Source organism: Chrysochloris asiatica, unplaced genomic scaffold (assembly GCF_000296735.1).
Source record: "Chrysochloris asiatica unplaced genomic scaffold, ChrAsi1.0 scaffold00007, whole genome shotgun sequence".
Lineage (NCBI taxonomy): Eukaryota > Metazoa > Chordata > Mammalia > Afrosoricida > Chrysochloridae > Chrysochloris > Chrysochloris asiatica.
This window is the reverse complement of record NW_006408525.1, coordinates 11,793,880-11,807,087: the sequence shown is the minus strand read 5'-3', so window position 1 is coordinate 11,807,087 and position 13,208 is coordinate 11,793,880. Positions and strand designations below refer to the sequence as shown.

General features: G+C 44.8%; 1 protein-coding gene across 2 annotated transcripts in view; it reads left to right on the top strand.

Moving 5' to 3' along the window:
- The window catches only part of MSI2 (musashi RNA-binding protein 2), a 471,101-nt gene that overhangs the window by 294,178 nt on the left and 163,715 nt on the right, over positions 1-13,208 (top strand). The gene's annotated exons all lie outside the window — the stretch shown is intronic.

The following is a 13,208-nucleotide window of genomic DNA, read 5'->3' as shown; positions in this document are numbered from 1 at the left end:
TGACTGCCACATACAGACGCATCAAGCATACCTTACTTGTGCGTACTTTATCCAAATCCAGGGAAATTGGAGCATAATTGTTTGAATTATAAGTGGATCTACTAGAGTTTCTTGAAATAATTAGTCCCCTTGTGGATTTTCCCTTTATTATTAAAAATGTTTATTTTCAAATAGTCTAGGTCTCATAGAAGTTATAAAAGCATTACTGAGAGCTCCTGCCCAGCCTGTATCTGGGGAGTGAGGTGGCTCCATCGATAAGCCCTGAACTTCTAACCACAGGCTTGCTAGATTGAGCCCATGGGAGAAAGATGAGACTTTCTGCTCCCACAAAAATGTACAGCCTTGGAAACCCTATACCGAGTCTCTATGAGTCAGGACTGGATCTATAGGACATAGCAACAACCCTTTACCTGGCTTCCCATATGAAAGTATCCTTCATAACCACAGTATAGAGTTAAACCAGGAAGTAGATGTTGGTACAACACCATTTTAACCGGCATGTGTGTTTGTGGGTGTGTGTCCATGTAGTTCTTTCTAATTTTATCATGTGTAGATTTATGTGACCATCACCCCCATCAGAATATAGAACAATTCCATCACCATAAAGCCCCTCACATTACCCCTTAATAGTGACCCCACCGTAAACCCTGGCACCCATATCTGTTCTCCATCATTATCCTATTCTCATCTCAAGAACATTATCAAAGTGGAATTGTACATGCTGTAACTTTTTGAGGTGGACTTTTTTTCACTCAACATCATTTCGTTGAGATGACTCCAACTTGTATATATCAGTAGTGCATTTCTTTTTATTGTGGCTAGAATTCCATTCAGAAGAACCTCAGTGGCTCAGTGCTTAAACATCCAGCTGCAGTACTTTGAACCCACTAGCCAAGGGCGTAGCATTTAGAATGTGGGTTTAGAATGATCCTCAGTTTTTCTGACCATTCTATGTCGTATCAGTCTGCTCCTGTAAAGATAGTTGTTGCTGCTAAGTGCCGCCGAGTCTGTATAGGGTTTCCAAGGATCGACTGGTGAGTTTGAACTGCTGACCTTCTGGTTCAAACCAGCCTTTCGGTCCAGTGTTTCATCCTCACCAGGTCTCCCTCTAAAGACTACAGTTTTGGAAACCCTGTGAGGCAGTTCTACACTGCCATTGAGTTAGAATCAACTTGATGGCTATGGGTTTGGATTGGGGTTTTTTTTGTTGGTTGGTTTTTATTATTCCATCCAAGTATGTATCCGTTTGTTTATTCATCCCCTTTGTGCTTTTAAAATGTGATTTATTTGCATATGGTTCATTGCAAACACAGTACATACAACAAGGTACATTTACAACATAAAACCTCATTCATCCAAATGAACTGCCCAGAACTGGAATTTCTGGTTATCAGAGAAGTTTACAAAGTCTGTTACTCCATCACCTCTGTTCAGGGCTCTCCTGCCTGTTAATGTTCATTTCCCATCTTCAGGCTGCCATGAAGGTTAACCATTACCATCATCCTTTTTACAGACAAGAAACAGCTGCCTCAGATCATGCGTAGGTAGGGATAGTGGAGCTGGGATTAGCATACTTGAACTTTTTGTTAGCAATATTTGCTAGTTGCATTTTGTTAGCAAATACTCAAAGACACTTTAAGAATAGTTTGATTCAAACCTTCCTTCATGTTACTGATTTTTGACAAGGTCTTTGGGTCAGGGTTAGAACTGAGCAGACCTTGGGGTCTTTGACCCAAGACTCCTGTGGTGACATTGAGGACAAAGGAGCAGAGGAAAGGAAGGGGAAGGAGCAGGACTTCAGACACCATTGAAGTCTCATTAAGAAACTCAGGAGCTAAGGGGATGTTCGGTGCTGGATTCAGGTGCGGGATGCTGTTAAGTTCACAGAATTCTGCAGTGTGCCAGCATTGGGCTTCTGATCAGAGGAAGCTGCTATTCCAGGTTTCTAAGTACTGGTGCTGTTTAATTCAGGCTTGAGCAGTTCACCAGAAGGTGGGACAGAGACTCTTAGTCTTTGAAGTTCCAGGAAGGGTTCAAAGGAGCCTTGGAGAAGGGATTCCTGCACTGGGTGGGAAGTGGAGAGGTGATTTCAGGGTCACTTCTGAGACAAATGGAACATCCTCTTCCCCTCCCATGAGTGACATCCATTCCCAGACCTGGCTCAGTTTGTCAGAATCAAAGACTGGTGCAGAGAGAGGGTCTGGAGTGCAGGAGGCCTACGGTGACTTTGGCATGTCCCCTTACCCCTCCTCAGGTGCAGTCTAGGAAAGGGGCTCTGGAATCTGACACCCAGAGTCCCTGTGCGGGCAGGGGACAGGGCATTTTAACAGAGGACAGATGGGGATAGGGAAGCACCATGGCACAGAGGGGTTGGAGAGACTGAAGCAGGTCATTCTAAACCCAAATCCTAAATGGTTAAGCCCTCGGCTACTAGCAAAAAGGTTGTTGGAGGTTCAAATCTACCCAAAGGCACATCAGGAGAAAAGTCTGGTGCTCTACTTCTGAAAACTCACAACAGTTGAAAACCATTCAGAGTGCAGTTCTACTGTGCCACAGAGAACTGACTAAAAGGCAACTGATTTTTTTTTTCTTTTAAAAAACGTTGGTCTAATGAATGAGTGACCCAATCCCCTTTTCCATTCTCAGCTTCATCAGCTAATCTGTTAATGGGTAGAGGACCCCTGTCTGAAGCCCTGTTCCAGAGGGCCACGGGGCACCCTGACGCTCTCTAGCCCAGGGTCTGAGCCTTTTCGAGGTGCACATAAGACCCAGCACCACACCACCAAGCTGTATTATTCTCGCTCCCTATTTTCCTGGCAGAAGGAAGAATGCAAATGGCCCGAGGGATTGGAATTGGAACCTAGACGTTGGAAGCCTGCACAGCTCCCTTCTCCCCTCCCCGAGCTCATGGCTGCAGCTACGCTTGTCACCATCCAAGATTGCATTGGCCACAGGAGATGTGGATGATTTTTCCATTTGGTCCTGATGTTTATTTCATGCCCATCAATATCAGCCCGTATTAGGACAGATGAGGTGGTTACTTACAGGCGGTGCATTTTCACACTTGGTAATTATAAGCCCTCCCCTGTTCGGTCAGAGTTGTGGAGATCTATTTTGGCAATTAGCAGTTTAGTATTTGTTTACTGGGAATGCAAGAGTGTTACGGCACATCAGTGCTTCACTAATGATTTGCCTGTCTCCTCTGGAGCTGGCAGGTTTGGGCCTTTTTCATGGTGGGTGAGGCCTGATGAAGAGAGGCTGGTAGGGAACATTAGGGAGCATGTCTGGGCTCTCCCTCCCCTAGAACACACTTGCACACACACACACACACACACACACATTCACTCACAGCCAGACTGAGAACAGGCCAGGGTTTCCAGAGCATAGCAGCCGCCACTCAAAAGAACGTCACACAAGAGGCCGTTAGGCCAGATGCCTTTTCGTGTGACAGCTGTCAAGCCTGCCAGAACCAACTGCTTCTCCCCAAACACAGTGTGCTGGCCTCTCTCTCTCTCTGTGGGCCTCCTCCCCCATTTCCTTCACTCCATCCTCAGCTTGGATGTCCCTAGAGGGAGCCCCCTGCCCTGCCCTCCAGGTCCTGGGGCCCAGGGTTTGCCTGCACAGCTTAAGCATGTAACAACCAGCATCCAGCGCCCACTCCAGCACTCCGTACCCAGGCAGACCGGTGCTTCCCACACTTGGCACTGTCTGCCATAGGTCTGTGCTGCTTGTCCTTGAGGTAACTATTTACAGTGGGAAAACACAGCATTGGGTGTGGCTCCTAGTTGAACTGTGTGGGTATGTGCTGTATTGCACCAGTATTGGTTAGAAATAGAGTGTTCTGCAGCCACCACTTCTGCCCTCCACACACTCCAGACGGGAGGCCCACTCACTGCAGGGTGGGACTCAGGTGGGCTGTAACCTGGACTTTCAGGACTCTTTCACCAGTTCCTGCTCTGTGACCAGACAAGCAGGGAACACTGGGCTTTTGGAATTCACTTAAAAGGCATCGTACCTTACATCCTTGTGTTTCCTTTGCCTCTGAAATCCTTTTTTTTTTTTTAGAGGCAATATACGTTCATCTTCTGAATTACCCAGTCAACCCTCTTAGCTTTTTGGTAGGATTTTAAGGCAAGTTTTTAATTCATTCAGCAGAAAATGAACTATACTAAGCCCAGGGATGAAAAATGAAAAATATAAAATAACAGAACAGAATTAAGGGGGACCAGTAGGAAGATCAAAGACGCCCTGGTGGCACTGTAGGATCAGCATTGGACTGGTAACCACAATGTCAGCAGTTCAAACCCACTAGCTGCTCTAAAGAGGAGGCTTTCTGCTCCCGTAAAGATTTATAGCTCCAGAAACCCTATACAGGGTCACTATGTCAGAATCACCTTGACAACAGTGGGTTTCGTTTTGGATTTTTAATAGGAAGACATAGGGCCACATCTAGTTTGAAATCATAGTTCATCCATTTACTACTTGTATGATCTTTGGCATGTCACGGAAGCTCACTGAGCCACAATTTTCTCATCTGTAAAATGGGTATGATACTATCTCCCTCAGAGCTGTTGTGAAAATTAAATGAGGCTTGCAAATTGCCTATTAGGCTCTGCTAAATGCTCGCTGTTAAAGTGATCATTATTTGGGAGGATAGGTGATTTGTAACTTAGATTCTGATACTGACTGCGGATCAGAAGCTCTAAGCAGAATACTTACTTGCCTGTATATAAGTAAAATATCTAAATCTCCAGGACAAATCTGTCCAGATACCCTACTCCTTTCAATCCCCCTGGGCAAACTGTTCATTTCTTAAATTAGTAGCTGTTATCTGGTAAATGGGCGGTATGTGGCTAACCATTGGACTGTGAACCACAAGGTCAGAAGTTAGAGCCTACCAGCTGCTCCATGGAGAAAGATGAGCCCTTCTACTCCTGAAAAGATACAGGGTCGCTATGAGCCTAAGCAAATCTGATAAGCACCGTATGCTTTTCAAGTTAAATAAGAAAATGGAATAACCAACCTACCCTCACAAAAAAAAAAAAAATTTTTTTTTTTTTTTAAGAGGAAAAAGCAGTAGAATGTTCTGACCATAGGAAGTCTTGGGAGTTTTTTTATGAAGAGTTGGTTGTTGCTGGTGGTGAGTCCATTCTGACTCATAGCGGCACCATGTGACAGTATCAGTGTTGCATAGGGTCTCCTAAGCTGTACTCTCTTTATGAGTACACATCACCAGAGCTGTAGGGTGGGTTCACACCAGCAACCTTTCTGTTAACAGCAGAGTGCTTAACTGTTGGCACCACCAGGAATCCTTATGAACAGTTTTAGAGAAGTTAAGCCAATTGTTTCTATTCTTACTCTAAGCAAGTTTGTCAGGTGGATGCATGCTAGAGTCACTTTGGGAAGCAAGGCACAGGCTGCCCGGCTTCACTAATAGCGACTGAGGTGGGTGAGAACCTGGCATCCCTGCAGGAAGGGTGAGGTGTGCTTTTGATTTATAAAACCAGCTTTTGAGCCTTGGGGTCAGCCTCTGCCCGCTCTAGGAAGCCAACAAGGAAACTAAGGCTCAAAGAATTGGAAACAGTTCCTGTCTTGTGAGATTTCTGTGAGGGTCAAAGTGATAGGAATCCGTATGGGAAGTATGGTGCAGGAGAAAAACGTGAGGATATCTCATGTTTAGCTCTTGACCCTTCTCAGTGACTTCTAGGATGGATTGTTGTCTCTCTTGTAGATACGGAGGGTTAAGGCAGCTCCGAGAAAGAGCTATGGATACTGACTTTGAACATCTGTTTCTCAGGCAGCCAGAGGCCCCATTAATAGTCGTTTTATTTCAGGTGCATCTGCATACACAATGATTAAGGCTCAAGTCAGATAGAGATATCCAGCCATTGAGATTAGTGGTTCTCGGTCTTGGCTGCACCCTGGAGTCACTGGGGAGCTTTAAGAAACCTCTGTCAGGAGCCCAGCTCCAGAGATGCTGATTTAATAGGTTTGGGGTGTGGCATAGGCAGCAGGCATTTTAAAAGCTCTTCAGGTGATTCTAGTGAGCAGCCAAGGTTGAAAACCACCAGTCTACAATCTAGTTTGAACTAATGGGATTTTTGAGCCTGCTCCCCTTTCTCCTCCATTCTTCCGTGTGGGCAATGATTCAAGATGGACTAGCTTCACAAGGCCAGTGCATGCTGAAATCTTTTTTCTCAATAAACTGGACATTACTGTTGTTGCTATTAGTTGTTGTAGCATCGTTGTGACTCCTCATGGACCCCTTGTGTGCAGAGTAGAACTTTTCAAGGCTGAGACTTTCTGGAAACAGATTACCAGGCCTGTCTTTGGAGGTACCTCTGGCTGGGTTTGAACCACCAATCTTTCAGTAAATAGTCTAACACTTAACTGTTGGTACCACCCAGGGACGCCTTACAGAGCATTATATAGGTTTTGGCACTGTCGTTGTGCAGGCTGGCAGTGCCTTCCTGTATTCTTAGATAATCCCATGGTAAGGGAGCCCATGGCTCTAGCAGGGGCTCTGAGCCCTATGATCTGTGCAGAGCTGCTATTTCACGCAAATCCACACACTCTGTGCCTTTAGTGCTTTGAATTTATAGAACATAATGAGGTCAGTTCAGCCCTACGCACTGTAGTATCATGGTCTTGCGTTTGCGAGTGTTTGTTTAAACTAACACTTCAAGCATCTGTGTGGGAGCAGGAAGAGAAATGCAAGGGCATTTGTTCTGGGGGAGTTTGAAGAGCTGTGTTTCCCTTTCCCTGCCCACTGTATTTGACCAGATAATTTAAGGATCTTTTGAAGTGCCATTTTCTGCTTTGTTCTTCATATGTGTGGTGTATGGGGGTGTGGATGTGTATCTGGAGTGGAGTAGGAAATTTTCTCAGGGCATGTGTTGGCCACAGCAAAGCTTTGGAACATCCTTCACAGGACAGAGAGTTTGAAAAGGACCAGCAGTCAACTTGATGCTTCCAGATATTGTCCCAGCAACCCCTGTGGTACATCTTAGCATCTAAGTGAGGCTGATAGGCCTTTCAAATGGGGCCTAGATAGCAACTCACACAGTTCCCTCACTGCAAATGAGAAAGTAGGAATAGAGAAGGCAGGTGGCTTGTTCTCCATGAGATCCTGAAATACCGTGGGCCTGGGACGAAAGCCCTGTCTCTTCCCCATGCTTTGTGGAGCTCTGCCCACCATGCTTATCGGCCTTCCATCTCCTGCTAAGTTGTTATCAACAACTCTTCTTTCCTTTTCCCTTGTTGCCATGGGAGTAAGTTTTCTGCATTCCCAAATCAGCATGGTTTCCCTCACTAAACAGCAGAACACTAGGAAGAAGAACCAAGGGTCTGGTGGCATACACCGGAGCCCCACCCTTTGGCCAACCAACTTGACAAACAGAATTGTTGACCTCACTTTGGCCTGTTGGCCATGCATTGGGGTTTTTAAAGGTTTCCTGTTAAGCCAGCACATGACCTATGCTTAAGTAGCCTCTGGTGATGGTCAGCACCATCTGGCTACTTCTAAAATCACCCAACAAGAATATCTGGCTTCACAATAAATCTTTTGACTCATTATAGAAGAGCTCACTCATTCATTAAATGAATTAGGATTAGAGAGGCATCACCCACTGACTTGAGTGCTAATTATTGCTGATCTTCATGGAGCTCACTTAGTAAGGAACGTGTTGCCAACTTCTCTTGGCGCTTCTGGCTTCTCTGTCTGCAGCCTGGCTGCTGGGATGAGATGATAGAGAGGTCCCTCCACCCACTAGTACCTGTGTTCCATTTGGAATGTAAAACTTGAAAGTCTAATAGACCACATCAGCCCTTTTTTGCTTCCACCCCTCTTACTTGCCATTGTTTACTCTCTGGTATTATTTGAGAATGTCTATGTACTGAGAGCATGCATAGACAGTTTTTTGAGAACGGGGACCACTTACCAGTTACCTATTGCCATAAGAATGCAGTGTAGCAAATGGTCATAATGCCTCAGTCGCATGGAATACGTGTTTATTTCACATATCTGGAGCCCACTGGGAGTGGTTCTGCTGAGCTTGGCGGGGCTCACATGTTTGCAATTGACTAGCTGCCAACTTGGCCCTGCTCCACATGTCTCTCGTCCTCCTCCAGGCTAGCCTGGGCATGTCTTTCTCATAGTGATGGCGGGGGTTCAAGAGAGAACAGTGCAAACCCTCAAATGGTCGCACAGTTCTCTCCACTTCAGTGTAGCGGACATAGCAAGTCAAGTCCAGCTCAGAGTGGTTGGAAAATAGACTTTGCCTCTTTGGAACTATAAAGTTATAGGGTAGAAGATGTGGGGCCATCTACCACAGACCTCATATCCTTTGAGACCTAAATAATTATTTAGAGTCCTAAATAATTTATCCTATATTTGTATTCATTTGTAACCCTTGAGGACACATTTCACAAGAGTTAACGTTTTTTTGTGGAGTCCTGGTGTGGTGCTGTCAGATAAACACTGGACTGCTACCTGCAAGGTCAGTGGTTCAAACCCACCAGCAGAACGGACTCCATATATCTTCCAGAGAGCATTCTGGTTGTACTTACTCCAGCACAAATTTGTTCTTTTGGCAGTCCATGGTACTTTTAATATTCTTCTCCAACACCATAACTCAAATGCATCAATTCTATGGTCTTCCCTATTCATTGTCCAACTTTCACATGCATATGAGGTTATTGAAAATACCATGGCTTGGGTCAGGTGCAACTTAGTCCTCTAACTGACATCTTTGCTCTTGAACACTTTGAAGAGGTCTTGTGCAGCGGATTTGCCTAATGCAATACGTTTGATTTTTTTTTTTGAGTACTGCTTTCATGAGTGTTGATGGTTGATTTGAGTAAAATGATGAAGTCTTGGACAACTTCAATCTTTCTCCATTTATCTTGATGTTGTTTATTGGTCAGTGGCGAGGATTTTCATTTTCTTTAAGGTGCAACCCATACTGAAGACTGTGGTCTTTGATGTTCATCAGTAAGTATTTTAAGTCTTCTTGGCTTCAGCAAACAAGGTTGTATCATCTGCATACCACAAGTTGTTAATGAGCCTTCCTTCAATCCTGATGCCATGTTCTTCTTCATACAATCCAGCTTCTCAGATTTCTTGATCAGCACACAAATTGAAGAAGTATGGAGAAAGAATACAACCCTGGCGCACACCTTTCCTAATTTTAAACCATACAGTGTTCCCTTATTCTGCTTGAATCACTGTCTCTTGGTCCATGGACAGGTTCCTCATGAGCATAAGTAAGTGTTTCTGAATACTCATTCTCAGCAATGTTGCCATAGCTTGTCATGATCCATACAATCAAAAGCCTTTGGATCTCCTCCAATGAGTAGACCAGGTAGCTATCTTCCAAATTTGTTGGCATGTGAGTGCCTCCAGTGCTGCATCAGTTTTTAGAAAGATTTCAATTTGTATCCCGTCAATTCTTGGTGCCTTGTTCTTTACCAATGCCATAAGTGCTGCTTGGACTTTTTCCTTTAGTATCATTGGCTCTTGGTCAAATGCTACCTCTTGAAATGGTTGAACAGCAACCATTTCTTTTTGGTACCTTGACTTGTGTATTTCTTCCATCTTCTTTTTGATGCTTTGTGCATCACTCAACATTTTACCCATAGAATCCTTCACTATTGCAAGTTGAGACTTTGAATTTTTTCTTCCGTTCCCTCAGCTTGAGAGATGCTGTGTGTTTTCTAACTCCAGGTCTTTGCACATTTTATTATAGCATTTGACTCTGTCTTCTAGAGCTGACCTTTGAAATTTTCTGCTCAGCTCTTTTGGCTTCTCATTTCTCCCATTTGCTTTAGCATCTCTACACTGGAGTGCAAGGTCACAGACTTGAAAATCCTACAGTGTGCAGTTCTACTCTGGATACATAGTCTACATCCATGAGTAGGTTTCTACTTGATAGCAACTACCAACAACAATGATGTTTTCTACTGAGGCCAGAAAATGCCTGTTTCCAGCTCCTCTAATCCTTTGCGTTCTTCAAGAGAAAACCCTGAATGCTGTCTTCTTGTTGTTGTTAGGGATTGTTGATTGCAACTCATAACAACACCATGCAACAGAGCAGACCTGCCCGCATAGGGCTGTAATCGTTTATGGAAGCAGGTCATCACGTCTTTCTCCTTCAGAGCCCCTCTGGGTGGACTTGAACCACCGACCTTTTGGGTCGTAGCCAAGGGCTTAACCCTTTTTGTACTTACTATGAGGGGTCCTTGAATTAGGCTTAGCGTGTATGAAGTTCAGGATTCTGCACAGCCAGCTAAACTAACTGTGTTTCACATGTGTGCCTGTGTGTGAGAGAGAGAGGAGAAAGGGAGAGGGAACAAGACAGAGAGGAGTGAGCTTGTTCCGAGGTTGAATGCCTGTTACTTCAGCTGCGCCCCTTCTTTTCCTCTGACAAAGCTCACACAGGCCTCTTGTGTTTGAGTCACATAGAACCGTGAGAAACAGTCCCGTATGTGAGGCCGAGTTTGTCATTCTACTCAGTCTTTGTATATTCAAATTCTTCTAGTTTCAGCTCTTGCTGTTCTGCCAGATTTCCATGGCATTGATGGCTTCTCTGAATTAATAAGTCTTTTGCAATTGCTGAAAAGTTTTCCCCCCAAGCACTGGGACTTATCCATATTGATTTTTTTTTTTTTTTCCTTTTGCTTTCCTCTCTAGCCACTTCTTAGATGTTTTATTTTGCAAAGTGTTAATAGAATTTTTCTCTCGCCCTGACGCTTTATCTATTCAGGAGGTCTTTGCGAGTCCCTTTGTACAGCCAGACTATAGTGGAAAGAGTTCTATTCTTCACGACAATGGTTGCCCTAAAAAACATACACAGATCTTCCCCCCACGCTCACCAGCATGGAATGAATGTCAAGAGGGCAACGGTAGAAAACATTCAAACTTAAGAGGGAAAAGAGGGAGTCAGTGGTGTACTGTTGAAATGGGTTTTAAAAATATAGTTTTTAAATACAAAATATTTATTTCCTAAGGGAATCTGTGTTGTGGTACCAAAACATGGCCAACACAGAAGGGAAGTTGTACCCCTTACTGTTAGGCATTCTCAGCATAAAATATGGACTTGGCAAACATCTTAGAAAATATGGAGATAGGCGCAAACCAGATGTCACATTTACCTGCGCAGTACCCCGCACGCTTCACCCCCCTACCTCCGTGCACCCCAGGCATTCCGATTCTTATGGAATCCCAGGGTCTGAGTCTGAGATTCCATATGCTCAAGTGTGACTCCTCTGTGTACAAACAAACCAGTTGATCTTATGTCAGTTTTGCTATCACAGCGCTTGGGAGGCAGAATGGCTGCTGTGCGGATGGCCTCAGCAGGTGCCTGGGGGGATTCAAGCCCGCCTGGCTGCTGCCTGTTGGGCTCCCAGGGAGGAGCCTGGTGAAGAGTCCTGGGTGGAGTCACTCCAGCAAGTGTCTCCTACTCCTGGTAGCCTGATGTCTGGGAGAGAGAGGGCAGATGCTGCCAGAGCAGCAGTCACGGTGCAAGGTCATTTTCTCCCCCAGTAACTGACTTCAGAAGTGGGGACCAGAAGGGGATGGCCCCAGGAGCCTGTTTCTTCAGTCTCAGTTGCTTAGCAACAAAAGGGGGCCCTGGCTTGAGAAGGGGGTTTTAAGCATTGCCAGTCCCTTGGAGGTTTATGACTGGCTTGCCTACCTCTGTCTTCCATTTTTACCTTGACTTTGCTTCTCTCCCTATTATATTTGATGGCATCTAGAAAAATAGATTTGATTTGTCTGGAGGCCCCATTTTAAACCTAGTTTTATTGCATCTCCCCATGCCCTCCCCTCCATCTGAGATTGGAGTCTGAAAAGAGTGAGGAATGAATATCTTATGAGTCCTTTTCTCAGCTGGCTTAGCTCAGGCCCCCAAGCTCATTTGCGAGCCTTTGAGCTTAAATGAACAGTGTTCGGTCCTTCCCAGCTACACAGACACATGAAAATCGTTCCAGGCACAGAGCCCTCTAGCTGAAGGCTTTGTCCATCCACAACCAGGAGATGACTTGTGTTTTTTTGACTAACCTTGGGGACTCGTAGAGAGTGGTTACTGGTTACGAATCAGGCTGCAAACCTCAAGGTCAGCCGTTTGAAACTACCAGCTGTTCCACAGGAGAAAGATGAGGCTTTCTGCTTCCGTAAAGATTTACAGCCTTGGAAACCCTGTACAGGGTCACTATGAGTCAGAACCGACTCCATAGGACTTCACCACCACAACCCACCAACCTTTGGTACAAAATGAATGACAAGACCCAGCAACTCACCTTGCCAAACCTGGTCCTCTCGCCAGGTGAGAGCTAATTGGTTAGGGCAATCACCTGCAGTAAAGATGTTGTAACAAGCAAGGTCTGGGTCTTAAATAACTCTCACTGTGTGTGAGTTTCTTGAGATCTACATGGGGATAAAGTGTGGGTCCTGAGATCCTAGAATATCTCCAAAAGATATAGGGCTTCAGGATGAGGAGGATGGGGTGGGGGAAGGAAGTAGGGAATATTTTCCCCTATGGATATTTTTTAAAAGGTCCTAGCATCAAGATGTTAACATTCGGTTGTTTGTAACGAGAAGCAAAGTTTTCCACCAAAGGGAAATAAGGAACTCTGGTAACGTATTAGTTACGAATTGGGCTGCCAATCTCACAGTCAGCAATTCGAAACTACCAGCTGTTCCCTGGGGGAAAGATGAGGCTTTCTGCTTCCGTAAAGATTTCCAGCCTCGGAAACCCTGTACAGGGTCGCTATGAGTCAGAACTGACTCCACGGCACATAACAACAACAACAATGAAGCCCTGGACTGCGAACCACAGGGTCAGCAGTTCAAACCCACCACCTGCTCCTCGGAAACTCTATACAGGGTCTGTGAGTCAAACCCGACTCAACAACACTTTCTCAGCAACAATGGCTTCTCACATTTGAAAACTCAGTAATAAAGACAGCGTTTGGGATGCACATGGAGGGAGGAACCTAGGAATTGTTTACAATATTGTAATTTGTATGGGGGGAAGGGTAGCTAGATTTAAAGTATTAAAACAATCATAGATTTAAAAAAAAAAAAAAAAAAGTAAAGAGAAATAATCCTCCCAACTTCTTCCACCAGAAAAACATTCTTGATGACTCGATGAGTCAGTTCCAACTCCTGGTGACCCCATGTGTGTATGAGTAGAACTGTATTTCATAGG